The 12,057-nt window shown below is 45.0% G+C and overlaps 1 protein-coding gene across 1 annotated transcript in view; it reads right to left on the bottom strand.

Annotated features, from left to right (window-relative positions):
• Positions 1-12,057, bottom strand: part of LOC106612970 (CXADR-like membrane protein) — a 91,638-nt gene that overhangs the window by 65,722 nt on the left and 13,859 nt on the right. The gene's annotated exons all lie outside the window — the stretch shown is intronic.

The following is a 12,057-nucleotide window of genomic DNA, read 5'->3' on the forward strand; positions in this document are numbered from 1 at the left end:
CACATCTATCACTACAGTGTTTAATTGCTAAATTGTAATTACTTCGCCACTACGGCCTATTTATTGCCTTACCTCCCTAATCTTACCTCATTTGCACACACTGTATATAGACCTTTCTATTGTGTTATTGACTGTATTTTTGTTTATTCCATGTGTAACTCTGTGTTGTTGTTTGTGTCGCACTGCTTTGCTTTATCTTGGCTAGGTCGCAGTTGTAAATAAGAACTTGTTCTCAACTGGCCTACCTGGTTAAATAAAGGTGAAATAACATTTAAAAAAAAAAAAATCTTCAGGATGTGGATCATGAACTATTTAGATTGGGTTACAAAATTCTGGGAACAATCAATAAATTCCCTGGTTTTCCCGAAATCCCGTTTGGAGGATGTTACGAATACTCTTTGGCCCAGCAGTCTAGGGGGGATGGCAACGAGACCCGTAACATAAATCATGCAAATTATAATAGTGAAAAAGTAACAGTGAGAACAAATAACCACAATCTACCGTCAAACTCTAATGGTTTATTTATGAACACACGGTAATGGGGTGTGAGAAAAGGGGCTGAGCTGGACCCAAGCAAAGAAACAATAATCCAAAAACACCCCTAAGCTAGTCTAGCCTACTTCAAGAACAGCTAGCTAACTAACCAAAAATACAGTGGGTGATCTGCCCAGTTCTAACTAGGGTACTTAGACAAAGTATTCGTACGGGTAATGTATGCCCATGGGCGACTTTGTCTTGGTACCCCCTTTTCCCACCAAACAAACAACACTCACAGGATAAATAAATAAATGAGAGAGAGAGAGAGAGAGAGAGAGAGAGAGAGAGAGAGAGAGAGAGAGAGAGAGAGAGAATGTGATTGGTTGAGGGAAAAGGAGCAGGTGTCTTCTGTTTGGTGACTGATTGGGGAGTGATGATTGTCACCTGTGAGGAGGAGAAGGAGAGCAAAGAAATACACATACAGGATACACACTCAGGATACCTGTATCCGTCACAGAGGATTACCGGAGTCAGAAGGGAATAGGCAGGAAATCCGGAATCCACCAACCAGGATTTCAGGAAAACCAAGGATTTCATTTTATTATTTAAAAAACAAAAATTCCCAAATGAGCTACAGTTAGAGTTCAGAGGAGTGAGTTTGTTTGGTGAGTTCCATTCCACGGTTGAAAGGGACACTAAGAAACCCTGGGTGGTGGAGAAGAAGAGAGAAAGAAATGGAGAAAAGGAATTTACTTCAAAGGTCTGTGTGATATCCCCAGTGCGATGAGAGTGCTTTACACAATCTCAAGAGGGAGGGCAGAAAAACAAAGCAGCTCAGCAGTCAGTCGAGGATATGTGAGATTGAGAACAGAGAAGAAAGAAAAAGAGGAAGGGCTTTCATATGTGAACTCTCTCTGAAACAGCCAGCCTCTAGCCTTCCTCTCACACCATGTCCAAATCAAATACATTCATACTGAGCCACTGATGGAATCCAAAAGACCTGCAGTGCTATGCTCAAGAGGACAACATGTGGCCATGGAAGCATAGAACAACAACCATGTCAGCCATTGTAAGAGAGAGAAGACTGACTGGCATGGTTTCTAGATCTATTGTTTAAGGCACCCTCAGTGGGAATGATAGAAACATCAGGTTCAGGGATACAGTATCTACAACCTAGCTTCCTTTTCCCCTGAAACCCAGATGTGGGGATCCTGCTTAGTGTTGATTCAATCATACATGTATATATGCAAACACTCCTGCAGAGCTCAGAGGTTGGTTGTTTGGCTGAGGAGCATGTGCTGTAGTAAACCGTCCCATCTCTATAAGGCTACTAATGAAGGCAACTGTATGCAGTTGCACTGTGTGACTCACTGAGCTGGCTGCTCTTAGGGCTGGACTACTGCTCACTGGGGCACTATGTCTCAGTCTCTCTACTGCAGTTTCATAGATTGAGCAATAAATAAAGAAGATCACACAATTGTTTGTGGACTCAAGTCTCACTTTTTCCCTTTGCTCTTCTCTCACTGTCTCTCGCTCTCCTTTACCCTGCATGACACAGATGGCTTTGAATATATTCATTTGAAATCCACTGGGTTGCTATAACTAGGAAACACACTAGAAGAGATGCAGATAATGTAGACAGCAGATAGGAGGCCAGGCTAGAAACTTTAAGCACCACTATCATCTTGATGTCTTTGTACTGGAACATTGTTTCCTAGTTTGGAAAATTAGGTAAATCGGATTCACAAAACAAGTGGATTAACTTAATCACTCCTCCGCTTTGACAATGACCTTCACTTCTCAACCACAATAGGGATTAGGGGAAGTTGAGGACATATGCCATGCAGCAGAGAAAGATTAGAGTTCTCCCTTGACAGAATTATTGAAATGTGCTATTCAGAATTCCTTCACAGTGCCGGGCTACAGTAGGATAAGATGCAATACGGTACAGTACAAACCCTCTCAGTTACAGTTGAAGTCGGAAGTTTACATACACCTTAGCCAAATTGTAATGGGTGCGGGCTGGTGGCAGTGAAGTCAGGCGCAGGACAACGAACTTGGTATAAACGGAGTCATTTAATAAGTGCTCACAAAACTCCGAAAACCAAAATATACAAAATAATAAAAGTAGGTACAAACCCGTCGCACACCAGAACATAACTTGCACATAACATACAATCAAACAATCACCGACAAGGACATGAGGGGAAACAGAGGGTTAAATACACAACATGTAATTGATGGGATTGGAACCAGGTGTGAAGGAAGACAAGACAAAACCAATGGAAAATGAAAAATGGATCAGCGATGGCTAGAAGGTCGGCGACGTCGACCACCGAACGCCGCCGGAACAAGGAAGGGACCGACTTCGGCGAAAGTCGTGACACAAATACATTTAAACTAAGTTTTTCACAATTCCTGACATTTAATCAGAGTAAACATTCCCTGTCTTAGTTCAGTTAGGATCACCACTTTATTTAAGAATGTGAAATGTCAGAATAACAGTTGAGAGAATGATTTATTTCAGCTATTATTTCTTTCATCACATTCCCAGTGGGTAAGAAGTTTACATACATTCGAGTCAGGTTTGTAGGCCTCCTTGCTCGCACATGATTTTTCAGTTCTGCCCACACATTTTCAATAGGATTGAGGTCAGAGCTTTGTGATGGCCACTCCAATAGCATGACTTTGTTGTCCTTAAGCCATTTTGCCACAACTTTGGAAGTATGCTTGGGGTCATTGTTCATTTGGAAGACCCATTTGCGAGCAAGTTTTAACTTCCTTAATGATGTCTTGAGATGTTGCTTCAATATATCCACATAATTTTCCGCCCTCATGATGCCATCTATTTTGTGAAGTGCACCAGTCCCTCCTGCAGCAAAGCACGCCCACAACATGATGCTGCCACCCCCGTGCTTCATGGTTGGGATGGTGTTCATCGGCTTGCAAGCCTCCCCTTTTTTCCTCCAAACATAACGATGGTCATTATGGCCAAACAGTTCTATTTTTGTTTCATCAGACCAGAGGACATTTCTCCAAAAAGTATGATCTTTGTCCCCATGTGCAGTTGCAAACCATAGTCTGGCTTTTATATGGCGGTTTTGGAGCAGTGGCTTCTTCCTTGCTGAGCGGCCTTTCAGGTTATGTCGATATTGGACTCGTTTTACTGTGGATATAGATACTTTTGTACCTGTTTCCTCCAGCATCTTCACACAGTCTTTTGCTGTTGTTCCGGGATTGATTTGCACTTTTCGCACCAAAGTACGTTCATCTCTAGGAGACAGAACGCGTCTCCTTCCTGAGAGGTATGACGGATGCGTGGTCCAATGGTGTTTATACTTGCGTACTATTGTTTGTACAGATGAACGCGGTACCTTCAGGTGTTTGGAAATTGCTCCCAAGGATGAACCATACTTGTGGAGGTCTACAATTTTTGTTCTGATTTCTTTTGATTATCCCATGATGTCAAGCAAAGAGGCACTGAGTTTGAAGGTAGGCTTTGAAATACACCTCCAATTGACTCAAATGATGTCAATTAGCCTATCAGAAGCTTCTAAAGCCATGACATAATTTTCTAGAATTTGCCAAGCTGTTTAAAGGCACAGTCAACTTAGTGTATGTAAACTTCTGACCCACTGGAATTGTGATACAATGATTTATAAGTGAAATAATCTGTCTGTAAACAATTGTTGGAAAAATGACTTGTGTCATGCACAAAGTAGATGTCCTAACCGACTTGCCAAAACTATAGTTTGTTAACAAGAAATTTGTGGAGTGGTTGAAAAACGAGTTTTAATGACTCCAACCTAAGTGTATGTAAACTTCTGACTTTATGTAGCCTAGTGGTTAGATCATAGGACTAGTAACCGAAAGGTTGTAAGATTGAATCCCCGAGCTGACAAGGTAAAAATCTGTCATTTCTGCACCTGAACAAGGCAGTTAACCCAGTGTTCCCCGGTAGGCCGTCATTGAAAGTAGAATTTGTCCTTAACTGACTTGCCTAGCTAAATAAAGGTAAAATAAAAAATAAAAAATGTCAGGAAAAAGAGCAAGATACTGTACTTGTACACAGCAAAAGCCTCTGGTGTAGCTTACACTGAATTGAAAGGAGTCCACTGTCACTGTAAACAAAAGTATTGCAGCACCCACAACAGCTACAGAAGCGGGAAAGTTTTAAATTGCAGTGGGGTATTGATTATGGCTACGGTTTGTGTATTCAAGAACTCATATCCTTTGTGAACTGAATCGCATAATATTTCTTAGGGCCCATGCTATTGATTCATACGGAGGAAGGAAGTCAGTTCAAGTTATTCCTGGGGCAGTATGAAAGACAATACCGCCATGGGTCATACAATGAATAATATGCGTTCAACTTTATCCTCACTTGAATGAAACCTGAGGTCAGGTGGGAGCAGCAAGGTCACTGGACTGGCAGCTCAATGCAAATGGAGGAATGAGATCAGCGATATGGACGATGGGTGACCATTGATTTCTGGTGACACAGGAACAATCAATTGCCATGCACAAGTGTCTTCGATACAAAGGACGCTGTTGGAAACAGATCTGTCCATTTAAAAATAAAAGAGCAGAACAGAGAGGAACATGCTGACTTGGGACAGTGAAGGACATTTCCTCTCTCTGTGACGCGTGTGTCACTTCAGTATGTACTGGGATTGGTGTGCTATTATTTCATGTCAGCTGGATGGGGGTAGGGTAAATGTTACTGTAAAATAGGCTGATTGCTGACTGGTAACCGTGTGCACATGTGTGTGTCAATGTATGCGTGTGCGTCAGTGTGTGTGTGTGTGTGTGTGTGTGTGTGTGTGTGTGTGTGTGTGTGTGTGTGTGTGTGTGTGTGTGTGTGTGTGCTGTGTGTGTGTGTGTGTGTGTGTGTGTGTGTGTGTGTGTGTGTGTGTGTGTGTGTGTGTGTGTGTGTGTGTGTGCGTCAGTGTATATATGTGTGTGCATCAGTGTGTGTGTGAGGCAGGATGGGAGTAGGTACGACAAGGGACTGTAAATAACAACAGCCACAGGGCGGTGGCAGGGGGAAAACGTGCCGTGAATTCATCCCCCTTCCCCCTCCCCTTCCAGTCTCAACCGACCAACACCTTACCCCCTCATAAGTCCCACCCAGAAATGCAGGAGATGGACGATAGGATGACATTAAAATGTGGTGACTACCGTTACATAAGGTCCAAGGGCGGAGCTCGGGAGGGGGGTTGTTTATCCTAGCAGGGTCCACATTAAAGGTTGTCCAGGGAGTGGTACAAGGACAGGAGGCACTGCATATGACAGGCCCAGTGACGTAGAAGAGTAACAGTCACAAAGAGGGTTAAGAAGCCCAGAGGAGCCAGTAGGACCACTGTAACAGACCCAACACCACTCTCCATCTTCCTCGTCTCTCCTTTCCCTCTCTCCCAGGGACGAGTGAATTGTATGTTCATTACCCAGCATGTCACCTGTCCTTGACACCGATCTATCTCTCCCGGTACAGTAGCTTATGATGGAAGTCATGTTCTCCTCCATATCATGCACCGGCATGCACACACACACACACACACACACACACACACACACACACACACACACACACACACACACACACACACACACACACACACACACACAGAGAGAGATGGAGAATACACACAGACATACTGTACACCAAGAATGCAGACATACAAATACACACACAAGTATGCATGAATGCACGCAAGAACACACACGTAAACACACACACATACACGCACACTGAGGTTGGGGAGGAACTGGCAAGCCACTGAGTCACGAAGCAGCAGTCGGCAGGCAGCAGTCGGCAGGCAGCGCAGCGCTTACATTGTCTCATCAGAGGCGAGTATAAACAGATTGATTGGATTGCTCCTGCTGACTCACCCGTTACATTAGCAAGCTGGGGGGGTTGTTCATAAACGATCCTAATTCTGCCCCCCCTCCCCCATCCTCCCCCAGTCAGGCCCAAGGTTAGCTGAGGGGCAGCCCACCTGAAGCGGTGTCTAAACGGTGGACAGGCCACCTGAAGTGGCGTCTAAATGGTGGACAGCCCACCTGAAGCGGTGTCTAAACAGTGGACAGCCCACCTGAAGCGGTGTCTAAACGGTGGACAGCCCACCTGAAGCGGTGTCTAAATGGTGGACAGCCCACCTGAAGTGGTGTCTAAACGGTGGACAGCCCACCTGAAGCGGTGTCTAAACGGTGGACAGCCCACCTGAAGCGGTGTCTAAACGGTGGACAGCCAACCTGAAGCGGTGTCTAAACGGTGGACGGCCCACCTGAAGTGGTGTCTAAACGGTGGACGGGCCACCTGAAGCGGTGTCTAAACGGTGGACAGGCCACCTGAAGTGGCGTCTAAATGGTGGACAGCCCACCTGAAGCGGTGTCTAAACAGTGGACAGCCCACCTGAAGCGGTGTCTAAACGGTGGACAGCCCACCTGAAGCGGTGTCTAAATGGTGGACAGCCCACCTGAAGTGGTGTCTAAACGGTGGACAGCCCACCTGAAGCGGTGTCTAAACGGTGGACAGCCCACCTGAAGCGGTGTCTAAACGGTGGACAGCCAACCTGAAGCGGTGTCTAAACGGTGGACGGCCCACCTGAAGTGGTGTCTAAACGGTGGACGGGCCACCTGAAGCGGTGTCTAAACGGTGGACAAAGAAGTCCCTCACACCGCCTCTGATTAGCAATTTTTCATGGTAGACATACAGCCACAAAGAAGAGACTGAGAACCAGACCCACTGAGACTGATGGTTCTGATGGTGCTGGAGCCAAGCGTGGGTGGGGTGCAGAGTTTGTTGTGTACTCGAAAATGTACTCGAAAATGAGCCCAATGTCACCGTGACTGCACTGCACTCCTCTGAGGGCACTGTAGGCTAGGGGGGGACATGATGGACGAGTCGTGCTGCCTCCCTCCACCATGGTTAGTCGTGCGCACACACACACAGACACCCACACACACACACACACACACAGCAGAGAGCACAGCACAGGCCTCATTACGACCACGGCCCTGGCTAATGCCACAAGATCAATGACATATCCTGCCTGTCTCTCCCTCTCCTTCTCTTTCTCTCCCTCCCTCTTCCTTTCTTTCTTTCTCTCCCTCCCCCTCTCTCCCTCCACTCTCTCTCCCTCTCTTTCTCTCCCTCCCTTCCTCCCCGTCTCTCTCACGCTCTCTTTTTTCCTCTCTCAAGTGCTGTTTCTGCCTCTCCACCTCGCTTACTGTCCAAGACTTTCTCCTTCTGTTTCTGTCTCTCTATCTTTCTCTCAACAGTTCTCTCTCTCTTCTTATAGCTCTCCTACTCTGTCCCCTAGTGTCTCCCTACAGTGCATTCCTTTACCAGGCAATAGCCTCCAATATGTCCCTGCAGCCAACCCAACTCACCCCACTTCCACTTCCACCCTGCACCCAACCCCACTTCAGAACAGAGAAATATAGGCTGCCTCTGTTGAGCAGAATGCACATGGCTGAGTGGTCATCCATCACACCATGCAGTGGCTATATGTTCATGTTTTTTTTATTTTTTATTGAACCTTTATTTAACTAGGTTAAGAACAAATTCTTATTTACAATGACGGTCTCCCCCGGCCAAACCCGGACGATACTGGGCCAATTGTGCACAGCCCTATCGGACTCCCAATCACGGCCGGTTGTGCTACAGCCTGGAATCGAACCAGGGTCTGTAGTGACACCTCTAGCACTGAGATGCAGTGCCTTAGACTGCGCCATTCAAAAGCCTTATGATGCTTCACCCTTACACAGCCTGTCCCATAACTATCACATTGCTGCAGTGGCTACATGTCCATGATGCTCCACCCATACATCCTTGCAGGCTACATGTCCATGATGTTCCATCCATACATCCTTGCAGGCTACATGTCCATGATAATCTACCTGTACATTTTTGCAGGCTATGTGTCCATGATGCTCCACTCGTACATATCCCGTTCCATTACTCAGAGAGTGGTAAAGAACAGTAAAAACAGGTTGTTAGAAGATGAGGGAGGGGTGAGACGTAAAACAAAACAACAGTGTCATATAAACTGGTGGACTATGGCTCTGCACGTGTAGTGTTTTTGTTGCTGTACTATACACAGAGTTACTGGCTATGATTAGTTGTAGTCAAGCTGAGGCTGAGAGTATGTGGTGGCTACACTCCAAACATTAGGATTAATAGTCTGATAGGGTCAGCTAAATGAAACATCATTCATGCTTCAGTTCCATTCAAAAGACACACAGGGAGACTATAACACAAAACAGACATTTGGGATTTATAAAAATGCATTATTGATTATTTCTTCCAAATCCAATTCTAATAGAGCAGTGATGAAAAAAAAAATGTACGGTAAATATACTGTATTACTTTAACAGATCTCAATACGGTGCAGCTGAAAAATCTAAAGGTGAAATAATGGTGGTTTTCAAAACCCATGTAGCCTTGCCATTGGCCAGGCATGCTAATGCATTCAAATGATAATGCATGGCGTGATACATCAAAATGTCAGCCCCCAGGACAGGACGGGTGAACTGCCTGTCGCCCCCTCCTGCACAAATGTTCTGTAAAATAATTTGCAGGAGAGGATTAGCTAGATGTGAGGATGGTCTAGAGGAGAGGAGGGGAGATAGGAGGAGAGCGACATACTGGTGAGGTAACTGGGTCATACTGGTAGTAAAGGAATGGAAAGGAGGATACCTAGTCAGTACAGTGCTAGAATAAACCCTCTTTGTTAAGCACTGATGCACCCTCATACTGTATGGTTTCCCCTCAGAAGCAACTGAGACCAGACCAAAAAAACATACAAAAATGGGGCTAACCAGTCAGTTGATGAATAGGCTCCCCAATGCACTTGAATACACTGGGGTATAACGGAGCTATTGACATGCCTTCAGAAAAAGCCTTCCCAAGACAATCCATCTTCACCAGTGCAGTTACCATGGGCTAATGGTGAGCACTCGTTAGCTAGCCTCCTGAAACACAAAACACAGCGCAGCTCCAACCATAAGCAGAGTGCCACTGCCTGCATCATCCGACAGCATTACTGTACATTGGGATGTGCGTCCTCAGGGTGCACACTCAATACATGTCCTCTAACAAGGGAAGTAAGAGATCACTGTTTCATCCTGCCATGCTATGTGGGTTGAATATTGAATAAGGAGTTATTTCTCCAGTCGAATGTCTTTATAAATGTCCTGTAAGCAGTGCATTTGGAGGAAAGGATTATGTCTGTAAGGCAGGGAAGTATTTATCCTTCAGCATGCTGCTGTGCTGTCAAGCACGTCCCCTGCTGGATCTGGTGTCCCTCCGTTCAGCCAATGATAGAGCAGACGCGGTCGGCCATTGCTCACAAGGCACTTTTCTAAGGTCTTGTCAGTTTGCCCTCCAGGTGACTTGTAACTGAAACCCCCCAATCCAGCTGCCTCACAGGCATCAATCGCTCGCAGGGGTGATCTCTGGTTATTGATCCGCTCACATGATCTGCAGATGTAGCTTGACAAACGATATGTCACCCTTTGATGGGTTTGTTCTCAAAACTGGAGAGGATGTGGAAATCCTATACAAAGGGACTGCTACTTGGTATACTTGATAGACTTTTCTCTGCAAAACGGAATCAACTGAACATGTTGTTTTATACATGTACATACATGTACGTTCTACAACGGTTTGGTCAAAACAAGCATTATGATATAATACAGTTAAGCCTATGATGCAAAAATGGGCATCTTGTTTTCTGTTCCATCTGAGAAATCCCTGTGCATCCAGTGTCCCATCAGCTCAGCCAGCCAGCCAATTCATTAACTTGATCTCCACTGTAAAAAGCATCGAGACATTATTTCCCCTTACTTCTAGTGTAACATTTGGTTTGCAACAACGGGGGTTTGTACAAACGTTGCTGTCTGTCTCTTGACATTTGCAACAATGTTTCAATATTGAAATTCGATTTTAACTGTTCTATTGAGAATGAACATGTCAGGACGAGAATGACATCTTTTCTCAGCCAGTAGAAATCATGAACTAGCATAATTTTTATGGATATATACAAAGAAATGCAGCTATTTTTCTGTTATTCTAGCTGCAAGGTTTGACATGACTGTGTTAGCTGTAGTTGACTAGATAGCAAGCAAGAAATAAGAATGTTGCCAGCCAGCATGGTAACGGAACATTTAGAACAAACGACTGGGTTGCGTCTGTACATAGATACAGAACAAAAAGACTTAACAACTGGGTCGCGTCTCTGGCAACCTAACCGATAGAATGAATGTCCAGCTGGCTTGGCTAGCAACCATTGCTGTGTCGGGCTAGGTCTTTTCTTTGAGGGATGAAATAGTAGCCTATGAATACATTGATCAAAATAAAACATTTTATTTAATTGGTAATGCTTTGTAAAAAAGCAATTGTACACGAGGTTGTGCAAAACAACTTTTTTAGCATGGCTGTGCTGATCTACGGTACTCATGTCCACCTCGTACCTATGTCTGCAGCACAGCTGTGCTAAAAAAGCAGTTAAGCACGCTCTCTCATGTACAATTGCTTTATTAAATGCATGAGCACATGCCTGTATGCCCACACAAACGCTCTCATTACAAATCACACATGGATCGCTTGTCAAATGTTTCTGATCAATCACTAGATAAGTGGCCGTGAAAGAGGAGACTTCGGACGTCTCCTGTCTCTCTCTGCACTGTGCGTTGCAATATACCTTTCCAGCGTTAAAGAGCAGCCCTCTTCCTTCTCCGCAGAGTGAGACGTTCTCTTTCATGCCATCTGTCAGGAAACACCAGCAATTCATTACCAGAGAAGAAGAAAGTAATCTGACGGTTAAACCAGCTATTTGAAGACAGGAAACGATGTCCCGTAATCCCTTTCTGAACAGCGGTAAGCCTTGCCGTTATCACCGCCTTTAAACACATTAACTTAGGCTCTAATTCTGTACATGACACAGCAGCGAGAAGCTATAGAGGTTTGGAGGAAAAAGCATACTAACTGATGTCACTATAATTTAATTGGGCAAAAGGAGGAATGCGTAGTATAAGTGCATTTTAAACAATCAACATTAGCCTGTAATAAGCAAAACAGCCTTGAGGTGAATGAATTTCCATGCTTTAATAAACATCCCCATAACACACTAGGAAGATGCAATCTAAAGAAACACATGATGCACACATGTACGTGTGCACACACACACTAACACACACACATAAACATACACACTAACACACAGGATTCTCTAGTCACGAGTGACCAGGTGAAGGAGAGGTGGGCCTTGTTTTACTTATGAGCGTCATGGAAGAGGGAGGTAAAGTAGAAACAAGCACCCACGCACCACACTACCTCCAGCTGCAGTAGGATCCCTCCATCCACACCGCTGCAGCCTAACGTCCCCTCCCTGAGCAGGAGCTTTTGGTGGCATGAATAACTCATGGACTAAAGGAAACATGGTAAATACTCCACTAACGGCCGGGGTGACCGAACAGGAAAACGCTGCTGCTGCACTGTGTTATACTCAGGTCAGGTTCACTGAAATACAGCAGTCAAAGGTAGTAGTCATACAGGGAACACTCTGAAGCAAC

Source organism: Salmo salar, chromosome 09 (genome assembly GCF_965601325.2).
Source record: "Salmo salar chromosome 09, fSalSal1, whole genome shotgun sequence".
Classification (NCBI taxonomy): domain Eukaryota; kingdom Metazoa; phylum Chordata; class Actinopteri; order Salmoniformes; family Salmonidae; genus Salmo; species Salmo salar.